The 13,635-nt window shown below is 40.7% G+C and overlaps 1 pseudogene; it reads right to left on the bottom strand.

Annotated features, from left to right (window-relative positions):
- Positions 1–5,279: 5,279 nt before the first annotated feature.
- On the bottom strand, positions 5,280–5,835 carry LOC105715774 (translocon-associated protein subunit gamma-like; annotated as a pseudogene).
- Positions 5,836–13,635: the final 7,800 nt, after the last annotated feature.

Below are 13,635 nucleotides of genomic sequence, written 5' to 3'. Positions count from 1 at the left end.
TTATTTGTATTGCACAGTGGGTTAAGGGCAATCTTTTAATGAGGGTTACTTAAACCAAACAACTATGAGTGGCAGGGGATATACGTTCCCAAATGTAGAGAGGAAAAAAACTATTAACTTGACTTTTTCCAAAAACCAAAATGAATCCCAGAGTTTTGCCCCATGAAGATTAGTGGGCCATAGTTTGACATTTAGCCATTTTGTTGATACTATGTCAGCAGTTGAAAAACTCCAAAAAACTACACAAAGGAGATCTTAATGCTCAAAGATTCCATTAGGTGGCAGTCAAGATACATCTTTTGATGTCCAATCCCCCCACCCCCACCCCCTCCAGCCTTAGGGAAGGAATATTGCCAGGCAGTGTGGAGGGGAGAGAGGAGCTGGGGAAAAACAAACACCCCCAAAAAACTATGGCTTGCAGTATCCAAATGATGAAGACTGCAAGTTATCTATGCTGAACTTCCTTTTGGTTCTAATATAGATGTGTTTGTCCTTGCTGTGATTCCCTCTTTTATAAATTCTTTTATATCTAAAGCCCTTTATAGACCACTTGTATGCTCTTTACATCTCTGTGTTATTAGTCTTAGAGCATAAGTTGGAAGTGTGGCTCATTTTATTCAAGACCTATAAACATTCAGGGGACTTTTGTAGTGACACCCTCATCCTCCATTACTGCTCTTGAAAGGCTCCAGTGGTCCTGGTTGGCTTTGTACATTGGGTTTCATGGGGAAAGGACTCTAAGATTTCTGTGCAAGAGGTGTTCGGAGAGTGCCCTTGGGAACTTCACCTGTGAGGGTTGATGGGCAAGACTGGACAGATGAAGAAGGTGAACTGTTACGTGGCTGCAACAGGGGCCTTAATCAGTCCTATAGGAGCTCTGGAACTGGGATGGCCCTTCTGAATCTGAGATGCCCCTGTCCCTTAAGTCAAGGGGCCAGGGTTTTATGTTCACCCATCATCAATTGACCAGCCAATAGATGGGGGCTGTCCCTATGAAAGGGACTAAGAGCAATTCAGCTAAGAGCTGTCAGCTACCAGCACGCCCAGCTGCTAGGAGAATGAGTGTCTCAGTCCTAAAGAGGGATTCTTGGAAGTATATCATAATATCCGCTACAGCAGGGAAAAAGACATACTTTTTGAGTATCACTCCTATTTTGGGTATCTCCGACATTATCTCTCTTGCAGAAGTTACCAATATTAGAGCTTGTGTAACATCACCTTCTCATCTTGTTTTCCTTGGATTAAAACTAATGGAAAAAATGCCTCAGCACTTCCTGCACATAATATGTTTGTCTCAAATTGATTTCTGATATATAATGCTGTAGGAGAGCTTGCTTATGCAGAAGCATCTCAGGTACAAAGATTAACCATTTCCTCTGTTGAAGAATACTCCAAAATATTTTGGCACAATTGGTGATGATTTACTCCAGTCCATCAAAAAGTCATTTGAGTGAGTTTTATAAAAAGACAAAGGCCAGGTGCAGTAGCTCACACCTGTAATCCCAGCACTTTGGGAGGCTGAGGCCGGCAGATCACCTGAGGTCAGGAGTTTGAGACCAGCCTGACCAACATGGAGAAACTCCATCTCTAGTAAATATACAAAATTAGCCAGGCATAGTGGTGCATGCCTGTAATACCAGTTACTCAGGTGGCTGAGACAGTAGAATCACTTGAACCTGGGAGGCGAAGGTTGCAGTGAGCCAAGATCATACCTTTGTACTGCAGCCTAGGTGACAGAGTGAGACTCCATTTCAGAAAAAAAAAAAAAAAGAGAGAGAGAGAGAAAGAAAAGGAAGAATAAATGACATTTCCTGAAAATAGCCTATTTGCAGGTAGTAAATGTATGATTGGCTATAAAGAAGATTTTAAATTTATATTTTTGTCTGACCTTGGCTTTTATTGTATTTCGTGACACTGATGCTCTTCTTAATTTTTTTTCCAGTTTTAGCTGAAGGAATCACTTTCTTCCCTTACAGTTATTTAACTAATTTTAAAGCCCCTCTGAAAGTATTCCCTTTCCTCCATCCCCTGTGTTGTAAACCAGGCTGCCATCATTTCTCACTTGGTCTAACGCAATAGCCTAAGAATGAATTCTTTCCCTGAAACATGTCCTCCACTCTTGGCTATCAGATTGATCTTCTGGAAACAACAATCTTAGCATGTCCACACCTACACACTGGAATCCCTTCTTAGCCCACCATATAAGGCCATTGGTGATGTCATCACAGTCTTAGCACTGGCACACTCACCATATGTAAACCTGCCCTGCCCTTTCATGCCTTTGCTCCTAGTGTTTGCTCTACCTCACATGCCTTTCCCCACTTCCTTGCCTGGAAGAATGCCTTTAAAGACCCAGTTCTTTTATTCTTTCTCTTTATTTCTTCTTTCTTTCTTTCTTTCTTTCTTCCTTCCTTCCTTCTTTTCTTCCTTTCTTCCTTTCTTTTTTGGGGGGGTGGGTACAGAGTCTCACTTTGACACCCAGACTGGAGTGCAGTGGCCTGATCTCGGCTCACTGCAACCTCCAAACCTCCAACTCCTGGGTTCAAGTGATTCTCCTGCCTCAGCTTCCTGAGTAGCTGGGACTACAGGTGCCTGCCACCACTCCAGGCTAGTACTGTTTTTGTATTTTTAGTAGACATGGGGTTTCACCGTGTTGGCCAGGTTGGTCTCAAACGCCCTACCTCAGCCTCCCAAAATGCTGGGATTACAGGTGTGAGCCACCACACCCAGCCAAAAAATGCAGTTCTGATGGGTATTGGTGACAGTTCACCAGCTTTCATGGGTAGACCTCCTTGCTTCTCTTTTCTACTCCCTTAGTGTTTTTATATCTGTTAAGAGCCCCCTGGACTACTCAGTTGAGAACTGGGAGCCTCGAGACATTATATCCAAGGGGGGTAGTCACATCCTGTTCTTTGCATCTTCAACACCTGGCAAGATGAGCCTCTGTGATAACGTGACTGTTTAGTTGGACTAAATTTTATCTCCTTGAGAACATAAAGAAAGTATATTTTTGGTATCAGTGAACACTATATTTGACTTTGGCAAATATTCTAAAGATTTCTTGTAATTGGTGTTATGATATTGCTCTAACACTTGGACATGATATCAATTTCTTCATAAGTTTATTACTATAGTAAGAAATAAGGAGCAAATGTTTTAGGCATTTTCATCATGGAAAGAACTTTTGATTAATCCTAGTGATAGCATGTCTTTTACGGGCAGTTGAAAGTGATTTTTACATTCATGTGTGCTGGTAAGGATATAGACAGGAAAAGCGAGAGCTGTAATAGCAGCCTGATTATGAGCAATTTAATTAACACACTTCTGGTTTATTTTTTCATCATTACTGGCTGCCCAAGTTTGATGCTTTCTCTACAGGCAAAATTAAGTAGAACCAATTAAGCTGGCAGTCAGTAGAACAATATTTGTGTAACTGAAACAAGAAAGTGGCTATGATGTATGGACACATGTGGCCATTGATCCTGTGGCTTATGAAAGTGTTGAACATGAAGACTGTGTTAATTTATTCTCTTTTGCTGTGACTTGTAAAGTGATCTGGGTTAAGTCACTTTACTTCTTTGTATCTTATCTGGAAAAACAAAATGAAGGTAACATATTTTCCTGTATCCTCATAAGACAAACAAATGGATGTGAATATAATAGCTGTTTCTAACAGTTTCTAGCACCACATTTAATGGTCATGGGCTTTGGGGGCGTTGATGTTCTGTTTTGATTTACTACTTTTTTCTTCACATCACTCTCAAAATTCTAGTTTACCATCAAAGGAAGATATGTCAACATTCTTCTTTCTTCTTCTTTTTTTTTTGAGATGAGGTCTTACTCTGTTGCCCAGGCTGGAATGTACTGGCACAACCATGGCTCACTGCAACCTCCTTCTCTAGGGCTCAAGCAATCCTCCCACCTCAGCCTCCCAAGTAGCTGGAACCACAGGTGCATGCCACCATGCCTGGCTAATTTTTTGTATTTTTGGTGGAGACGGGGCTTTGCCATGTTGCCCAGGCTGGTCTCGAACTCCTGATTTCAAACAATTCATCCACCTCAGCCTTCCAAAATGCTGAGATTATAGGTGTGAGTCACCGCACCTGGCTCCATGTCAACATTCTTGACGAGCAGGAGAAACAGCACCCTGGATGAGAATCTGTAGCTTTAGTATGGATTGTGCCTCTCACTAGCTGTGAGACCTTCTGCAGACAGACCTTAACTTCAGTGGGCCTCTATTTCATTTATTTTTTCCCCTACATTTAAAATTTGTTTTTATTTTACCTAAAATGACAAGAATAGTTATTCTCAACCTACTTTTACCTCATTTCCCTATGTAGAATATCACCTTATAAATATCTTTATTGGTATAACACTTAAATTTAATATAGATAAAGAGATAGATGTTTTCACTGTATATAGCTATTTATTGTCTAAAAATTTTTCAGACTTTATTAAATGTAGTTTTAAACACTTTTTAAGTGAAGGAATTTAACCAACAGTAGGAATAAAGTTTAAATAAATCTGTTAGCAAGTTTTTTTCCGGACATATGTCATATTCTTTTACATAATAAGGTCATTTAGAGAAATTAGTTTGTGTGCACATCACATTCATAAAGTGAAACACCTAGTTTTATGGCAATTAGTCACTGCTGATACTGTTAATATTTAATGGATTCAATCTAAGACATTCAATCAAAATATAAAATTGTTACTTCTTTTATAATTACTATATCTAAATCTCCTTATAAAATATTGATATGAAAGCTCTAGATGAAGATTTGCCTTCCATGTTAATTGACCACCAGTTATCTATCAATTTCCTTTAATAAAATTTCCCACAATTTAAAAAATTTCAATGGTTTTAAATATAAAATATAAACATTTATATTACTACAAATATATACTATATATAATACAATGGTTTAAAATATGTGTAAAAATACCTTTTGTAGGCATAATTTGAATATAATTTTATATATTATATTTTAATATACCTTTTCTCCTTCCATTAACTAAGATATTATCCTTGAATACTCTTACTTATGTTTCTTTGCAGCCTAAGACGGTGTGATTCTTTTTTTTTCTTTCAATTCATTTAATTTCAACAATCTTTCAAAAACAGCCAATAAACAAATACTGAATTACGTTGTGTTGGGTTGTTTAAGGCTCTAGACTGTAAAAACATCTTGTGTGTCTCCCACCCTGACCACTCTGCTACTTTTCCATATACCACAGGCCACCCATAGACACAAAGCCAGCGGGTAAGCTGACATGGTCTACTTGGAGCCAGAAGACAGGAGGGCGATGAGTCCTGATGAAGCACTTACGGACAAAATGTAGTTCACTGTGGGGTTGAAGTTCTTCAATATGAAGAAAGAAGCAACAGTGACCAAGACCTGGAACAGAGTGCTGTTATAGAAGATGGAAAATGTTGTAGCTTCATAATCAGCAACTTCATTCTTCTTCCACAAGATTCTTTCATCTTTCTTCTTCCGAGACATCTTTCTATTATCAGCTTCAGAAAGTTTCGAGTCACTTCTTTGGAAACAGCATCCTCCCTCTTCTGTGCTACTTTGCACTTGAGAACAAATTTCACATTCCTGTATGCAAAGGCTACCAATATGTGCTTACTAGAGTCATCACACTATACAAAACAGCAGACTGAGTAAGATCCATGTGCCGTATTCTCCCGTATAACCAGATGGGGATGGCAGACCCGGTGAACGCGTTCCCGAAGAAGAGCGCGGAGGACTTGGCCGAGACGTTGCGACTGAAATCCTGCAGGAGCAGGTCCTCCTCGGACTGCTGTTTGGAACCACCTTTGGGAGCCATGGCGGAAGCGGGAGGCGAGAATAGGGAAGGTGGAGCCGGCCGCCAAGCCGGGCAAAGGGCCCTGGCTCCGCCCCTGCGGCCGTAGTATCCCTGATTCTTTAATTTAATTTTTGAATTTTTATTTATTTATTCATTTTGACGCTGGGAGTCTTAAGCGTATAGGAAGAAATAAAAGTTGACATATGGTCTGCCCTGATGAATCCAGTCCATAGACAATTACTCAGCCCTACTCCAATCTCTCCCTCCTCAAGTTTCTACTGCAGTATATCCAAGCTACACAGTCTAATCCTTATTAGTCCTCTGATGGTAAGTTCTAGTAAGGCAGGGTTCCATGTATGAAATCATCCCCCTCCCCTCAACCCAAGCCAACTCCTAGGTCTAGCCATTTGGTGTGCATTCAGTTAACGCAAGGTGATGGAAGGCAGAATCTCAGGAACTCTACAGCTATATCGAAGAGTTGTTCTCCCCTTTCACTTTACAGAGAAAAGAAAGATCATTTGGCAAGAATTTCCTAAGATACCTTCCCCCTCCAGCACATACACCTTCAGGTTTTATTTATCCTTGAAAATACTGAAAAAATATGACTATATTAAAATGTAAATCACGTATACAAAGACATTCTTTAAAAGTGAAAGACAAGCCACAGACCATGAGAAGTTATTTGTGATAAAAAATTAGTAACCATAATAATAATAATTTTAAAAATCCTATGTATCATTTAGAAAATAGATAAATAACCCAATGGAAAAATGCAATAGAAGAAGAAAGCAGGAAAGTAGGAGGATATCTAAACAAACAATTTACAAGGAAAGAACCCCAAATGGTGCTAACATATGAAAAATACTCAAAGCTATGAAAAATCAGGGATGTATTAACAAAAACTGTAGCCCCTCAGGTAGGAGAAAATGTTAAAGTCTGAAAAGAAAACACTCAGCAAATAGCAACACTTATACGTGACTAGTGGAAGTACATATTGTTATATCCACTGTGGAGACCAATTTGGCATTATCTAGTGAAGGTCCGGTGGGTACTCCTGGGAGCCAGCAATTCCGCTCTTAGACATGTTCTTGGATATGTAATAAGGAGACACATAAAACTGATTACAGTTTTTTTTTTTTTTTTTTGATAGAGTCTCTCTCTTGTAGCCCAGGCTGGAGTGTAAGTGGTGCAGTCTCAGCTCACTGCAACCTCCGCCTCCCGGGTTCAAGTGATTCTGCTGCCTCAGCCTCCAGAGTAGCTGGGATTACAGGTGCCTGCCACCATGCCTGGCTAATTTTTTTTTGTATTAATAGTAGAGATGGGGTTTCACCATGTTTGTCAGGCTGGTCTCGAATTTCTAACCTCAGGTGATCCACCCGCCTCGGCCTCCCAAAGTGCTGGGATTACAGGCATGAGCCACTGTGCCCGGCCTGATTACAGCTTTAATTTAAAAAATGAAAACTTAAAAACAAAACCTGAATGCCCATCAGTAAGAAAATGCTGGGAAAATTATTGTATATTTATTCAATAAAATATCAAATAAAAATTTTACGAAATGAATAAAATCAAATGAACTAGAGGTACCAATATCAACATGGATAAATCTCAAAAAAAATGTTAAGCAAAAAAAAAAAAAAAAGAAAGAAAAAGAAAGAAAGAAAAGAATATTGCAGGGTAATATGTATAGTTCGAGACCATTTATACAAATTTTAAAGTCATGGAAAAATATTTCATATTGTTTATGGGGACACATCAGTGGCAAAGTATAAAACCATGCATGGGAATGAGAAATGCCAACTTCAGGACCGTGGTTGTCTCTGGGGAAGAAGGAGGGGCACTGGGGTACTACAGAAAGCTTTTCACTATGTCTGTAATATTTTATTTCTTCCATATATGATGTTCCATATGTTTAAAAAGAAGAGAAATCAAGATCTCATAAGAGGCCTCATAGCATATTTATTTAAAAATATGTAAGTTCAATACAAGGCCACTTTCGTAAATCTTAGAAAAAGGCGATATGGGAGGGGGGCAGGGAAGTGCTGAGTAGAGAAGGCCAAGGTCCCTGGTGAGGGCTCCACCCTCGGGCTTGTGGCCAAAGACCTAAGTGAGGACAGGCACTCCTGGCTTCCTGCCCAAATGTTGCATTTTCCAAGACCACTCTGGCCTGCCACACCCCCCATTCTGTGCCCACAAAAATCTGAAGATCCCAGTGGACACACATGCTAAGAGGAGCAGAGGAGCAGAAGAGCACACCGACAGACACCAGCAGATGCTAGCAGGCCACCGATGGCGGGACAATGTGGAATTCGGTGGCGGTGGGCAGGGAGAGGGGGGTGGGTGCATGATTGCAAGAGAATCTGGCTGCACAGGGAAAGACAGCCTTCCCACTCCATCCCACTTCTTGCCTCCCCCTCCATCTCACTGAGAGCTACTTCCACCACACAAAAAACCTTGCACCCATCATCCAAGCCCACATGTGACCCAATTTTTCTAGTACACTAAGGCAAGAACCCAGGATACAGAAAGCCCTCTGTCCTTGCAATAAGGCAGAGGGTCTAACTGGGCTGATTAACACAAGCCACCTGCAGACAGCAAAACCGAAAGAGCACACTGTAACACACGCCCACTGGGGCTTTGGGAGCTGTACACACTCAACCCTAGATAGGCCAGCCAGCGTGTTGGAGCCCAGAAATGCTCCCCATGACCCATCTGTCTGCATACTCCCACTAGGGGTGTGAGCAGCAGGACACCGAAAATCAAGCCACAGCTCTGTCGCATGCCCTGCGAAGCAGATAAGGGAAAACTCCCATTTCAAAAGTATTCCCTCCCTTCAGCAAACGTGATGCCAGAGGCATGTTTAGATATTACGTGAGTGAGAACGCCTCTGGGTAGACACAGCCCCACATCAGGGCTTATGACTTGGAGAGCAGACTGCTCCTCTCAGCCAGGGGTCCACATATAGGACATAACCAATATACCCATATGTACCAGCCCTGACTCTGTAGCAAAGAAGCCCTTCTTCCCCTCCTTTCTTGCATCTCAGAGTCAAAAAAAGAAGTCTCCTTGCTCTTGTCCAGGGCAAACCGCTCCAGCTGGGCTAAGCTTATCTCTCTCCAACTTTCCTCTCTCATTATTCCCTCATTCCTGCAGCTTCAGTCTTGCCCCTTTTCCTAGCTTTTGACCCTATGTTTCTGTTTGCTGACACTTTATAGCCTACTGTAGTCTTCCACTGTATCACTGAAATGACTGTCATATACAACGTCATGAAAGCCCTCCTAACTCTCAAAGGCAGAGAGCTACTCTGCCATTTGCTTGATCTTTGCTATGACGACTTTCTTATGAAAATTCTTATTGTGGCGTCTGTGACATTATTCTGCCCTGGATTTTCTCTCTTTGGCTGATGGAACCCTTTGTTTTTATAGGCTTTTGTTCTAACACATGGCCTGTGAATATTAGTGTTCCTTCCTTATCCAGGTTTTCATTTCACTTTGATTCAAGTAGCTTCCACATTCATTTAACAAATATTTATTGAACACCTACTCTATACCATGCTCTTTGCTCAGTGTTTGGGAGAAAGCAGTGAAAAGGTCCTGCCCTTGTGAAGCTTACACTGTAGTGAGGGGAGAGACACAGCAACAGTTTAAAAAGCAGATAATAGTTACATGAAGAGAAGTGCTATGGGGAAAAGTAAAGGAGAGCAAGGAGACAGGTAGTGCAAAAGGAGAGAAGGAGTTTATTTGTGTTACAGCAAATGGTCAGGAAAGCCTCACTGCAAAGGTGACTTTGGGGCTGAGGCCTGAAGGCAGCGAGAACTGTGAACATGTGGATAACTGGTGAAAGATCATTCCAGGCAAGGAGAACAGCAAGTAAAAGACCCTGAAGTGGGTGTGCTCCCGTTTTGAATATGTTGAATTTGAAAGGCCTCTTATTTACTCAGTTGGAAATCTCAAGGCAATTGAAAATATATTCAGACTTGGGGAGGAGCAAGTTGGCAGGAGGTAGGAATGAGAGAGAGAATCAGGAGTTTAGTTAATTTGGGCTAGATTAAGTGTATAGTGTCTGTCAGTGATCAACATGTGGCTATAAAGTGGGTACTTGAATCTATTCAATAAATATTTATTAAGCACCTGGAATTCCATCTCTGTTAATAGCAGAGTAGTTCATATTGGATTAGCCCTTCTGCAAATAACAATTATAAACTCTGGAGGAAAAAATTGACCTAAAAATATACAGAGTGACCAAACTAGAAACCAGAGGATAATTTACAATTCTAAGAAGGAAATGGTACTGGATGTGTTTGCATTTTTTTTCCCCTAGTGAATTTTTGCCTGAGAAGAGACCTCTGTCAGCTCTATAATAGGATAGTTAAAATTTGGATAGAAATATGCAGTTTTGAGGAATTGGAAGTCAGAACTTGAGGTTATCACAGCTGGAAAATGGTTGTGGTGGTGGGTATCCTAAAAAGGAGAGACCCACAGAAGAGAAGCCAAAAATTCTGTGTATAAACTTTCCCCAAATCTCAGACTGTCCTAATTAAACCCATAAAGGGCAAAACTCGAGTAGCCTAGCTAATGACAAAAGAACAGAACAGAAATTTTAACTCTTGCACATTATACAAGAGAATGAGTTTGAAGTTTTAGTATAGCCAAGTGAACTATTTTGTAAAACAAAAAATTAAAAGCTTTCCAGAGGAACATAACAGAAACCATGTTCTCCATAATGTATAATTTACCATGTGCAGGTCACAAGCCAAAATTACTGGACAATCAAAGAAAACAGGAAAATGTGACCTATATTCAAAAGAAAAGGCAATTAATAGAGATTGAACCTAAGATGTTCCAAAAGTTTGAATGAGGATACAATTATTTTAACTATCGTAAACTATAATAACTCTGCTCAAGGACATAAACAAATATATGCTTATAATGAATGAACAGAGAAGAAACCTCCACAGAGTAACAAACTACAAAAATGAACCAAAAGGAGATTCTAAAAGTAAAAAATACAACATCTGAAATTAAAAATTCACTCAATGAACTTAACAGATTGGAGATGGCAGATGAAAATCAGTGAGCTTGAAGACAGACATGATCAGAACAGAAGATAAAAGAGAAAAAAGGTTGAAGAAAAATTAAGAGCTTCAGTGACCTCTGGGTCAATATAGAAAATTCTAACATAGGCACACTTGCAATCCTCAATTAAGAGAAAATTTATTAGAAAATAATGGCTGAGGTTGGGTGCAGTGGCTCATGCCTGTAATCCCAATACTTTGGGAGGCTAAGGCAGGAGGATTGCTTGAACCCAGGAGTTCAAGACCAGCCTGGTAAACATAGTGAGGCTCCATCTCTATAAAAGAAAAATTAAAAAATTAGCCAAGTGTGGTGATGCACACCTGTAGTCTCAGCTACTCAGGAGGCTGAGGCAAGAGGATCTCTTAAACCCAGGAGGTTGAGGCTATAGTGCAATATGATCATGCCACTACATTCCAGCCTGGGCAACAGAGTGAGATCCTATCTCAAAAAAAAAAAAAACAAAAACAACAAACCCACAAACAAACAAAAAAAGAAAATAGGCTGGGTACAGTGGCTCACACCTGTAATCCCAGCACTTTGGGAGGCCAAGATGGGTGGATCACTCGAGGCCAGGAGTTTGATACCAGCCTGGCCAACAGCAAAATTCTATCTCTACTAAAAATTCAAAAATTAGCTGGATGTGATGGCAAGCACCAGTAGTCCCAGCTATTTAGAAGGCTGAGGCAAGGGAGTCGCCTGAACCTGGGAGGCAGAGGTTGCAGTGAGCTGAGATTGCATCACTGCACTCCAGACTGGATGACAGAGCAAGACTCCCTATCAAAAAAGAAAAAATAAGAAAATAGTGGCTGAAGTTTTACCAAAGTGGGTGAAAGACATAAAGTTACAGATTCAAGAATCTTAGTAAACCCCAAGCAGGATAAATACAAAGAAAACCATACTTAGGCACATTTTACTCAAACTGCTAAAAGTAAAAGAAGCCACAGTCATTTTGCATACATGTCCAAAATGGAATTTATCCTCTTCCCTCCGAAGTTGCTTCTCTTCTTATATTTACTTTTTCAGGAAATCACGCTACCTGCTGCATTGTTCAAGAGGGAGCCCCGGATTCCCTTTGAACTCATTCTTCTCCTTTCTTTTCTACCTCAATGGGACATCAACTCCATCTACTATGTCATTACATAGCTCAAGCCTCTTTCCCCTCCCACAGCTGCTGTCTTAGTTCAGTTCCATATTTATAGCTTGGGAGCCTCCTAAATTGTCATCCTGATCTCTTCTCCTTCAGCTGCCAGAATGGTTATTTTAAGCCCTAATTCTGACCTTGTCACTTCCCAGTTTAAAATCTTCCAGTGATTTTCCATCCCTTTGGAAACAGAGTTTCTATACCTTAGCATATTGCTTCAAGATCTGGGTCCTGACGTCATCTCCAGCCTTAGTCATGCCAAATCACTTGGAGGTCTCCAAATGAGCCACGGTGTCACAGCTCTGTGGCTTTGCCAATGTTGATCTTCTTTAGTGGATGCTTATTCTCCTGTTTCTCAGGCTGATTTGTACTCATCCTTCAATCATCAACTCAAGGGCCATCTCCTTTTGGAAAACGTCCCCAACACCTTTCCCTACATGAAACTGGATGCCCCCTGCTCCTCCTGTGTAGCGTGTGGTATCTGTGCTCCCTTACCTCTGTGACATCTGGTGTTCCATTGTGCTCTTGTAATTGATTTTCCTTTAGCATCAGGTCTTATTCATTTGTAGATCTCTAGAACATGGTAAATAGCTAGTGCTTAAGGTTTGTTGAATGAGCAAAACCCTGAGTCTAACAGAGTTTGAATTGATTACCTATATAGAGCCTATCTGTTTCTTAGGCAATAAGTTTTCCTTTTGCCATGATAAGCCTCCCCAAATAAGATTATCCAGGTGAGAAAATTAGCAAAGAATCTGAAGCAAAGGCCAAGGAGAGGAATTTTGTACACAGGCTTAGGTAAGGGGCAGTGAGGCAACTGGGCTTATTTTTTCCACCAGGGAGATGCGTTGGGCTAAGCAATTCACCTCCCTAACCTTATATGGTCACTAGCATATGAGTAGATCAGCAATAAGCTTAAACTTGGAGAGTGATCTTTCTCAATGAAACTGTTTTGCACTCTTTTTTGCTGTAGGTGAGAGACTACCCTTCTTTGCTTTTCATACCATTTTTTGTGGACTAGTGCTCACACCCATCATTCACATCCCTAGGATCCTTGTTTCTAACTCTTAAGCAACTCATTTGCCAAAACAAAGCCCAAATTTCTCCAAAATATTGTCTTTTGTTTGCAATCATTTTCAGCTCAACAGCATTATTGATTTCATGTCCACTCTGAAGGGAAGACCACAGAGTTGACACCCAGGAAAATGATTCTCACTCAACTTAGAGACCAGCTTCAACCAGGAATAATGTGACCTGCGGAAAGATCTGGCTGTCCCAGACAAATGGGCTTCAGTCATGTTTAGCTCTGTCAGGAGGCCTCTCTGCTGCTGCATTAGCCACATCAGCTGCCCTCCCACATATTCCTGCTCTTCCCTCTTGTCTTCTGGAGCTGATTGAGCAAAGGTCCTGGGATCTTATGAGCCAGCTCTTACTTCTTTCCTCACTGGTTTATGCCAGTCCCCTATTCTGTGACCTGGTGCTTTTCTTTCCATCCTTTCTTTCTCTTCTATTGTCCTCCCAGATGATAACACTTCTCATCAAGATTTCATTATGACTGTACTTGAAAGATTTGTACATATTTTGTTTATTTTCATTGCTGGAGCTAATTAC

Source organism: Aotus nancymaae, unplaced genomic scaffold (assembly GCF_030222135.1).
Source record: "Aotus nancymaae isolate 86718 unplaced genomic scaffold, 86718_ANA_hifiasm-v0.15.2.pri h1tg000010l, whole genome shotgun sequence".
NCBI classification, from domain to species: domain Eukaryota; kingdom Metazoa; phylum Chordata; class Mammalia; order Primates; family Aotidae; genus Aotus; species Aotus nancymaae.
Note: the sequence above shows the minus strand (reverse complement) of the source record. Positions and strands in the feature narration are given on the sequence as shown.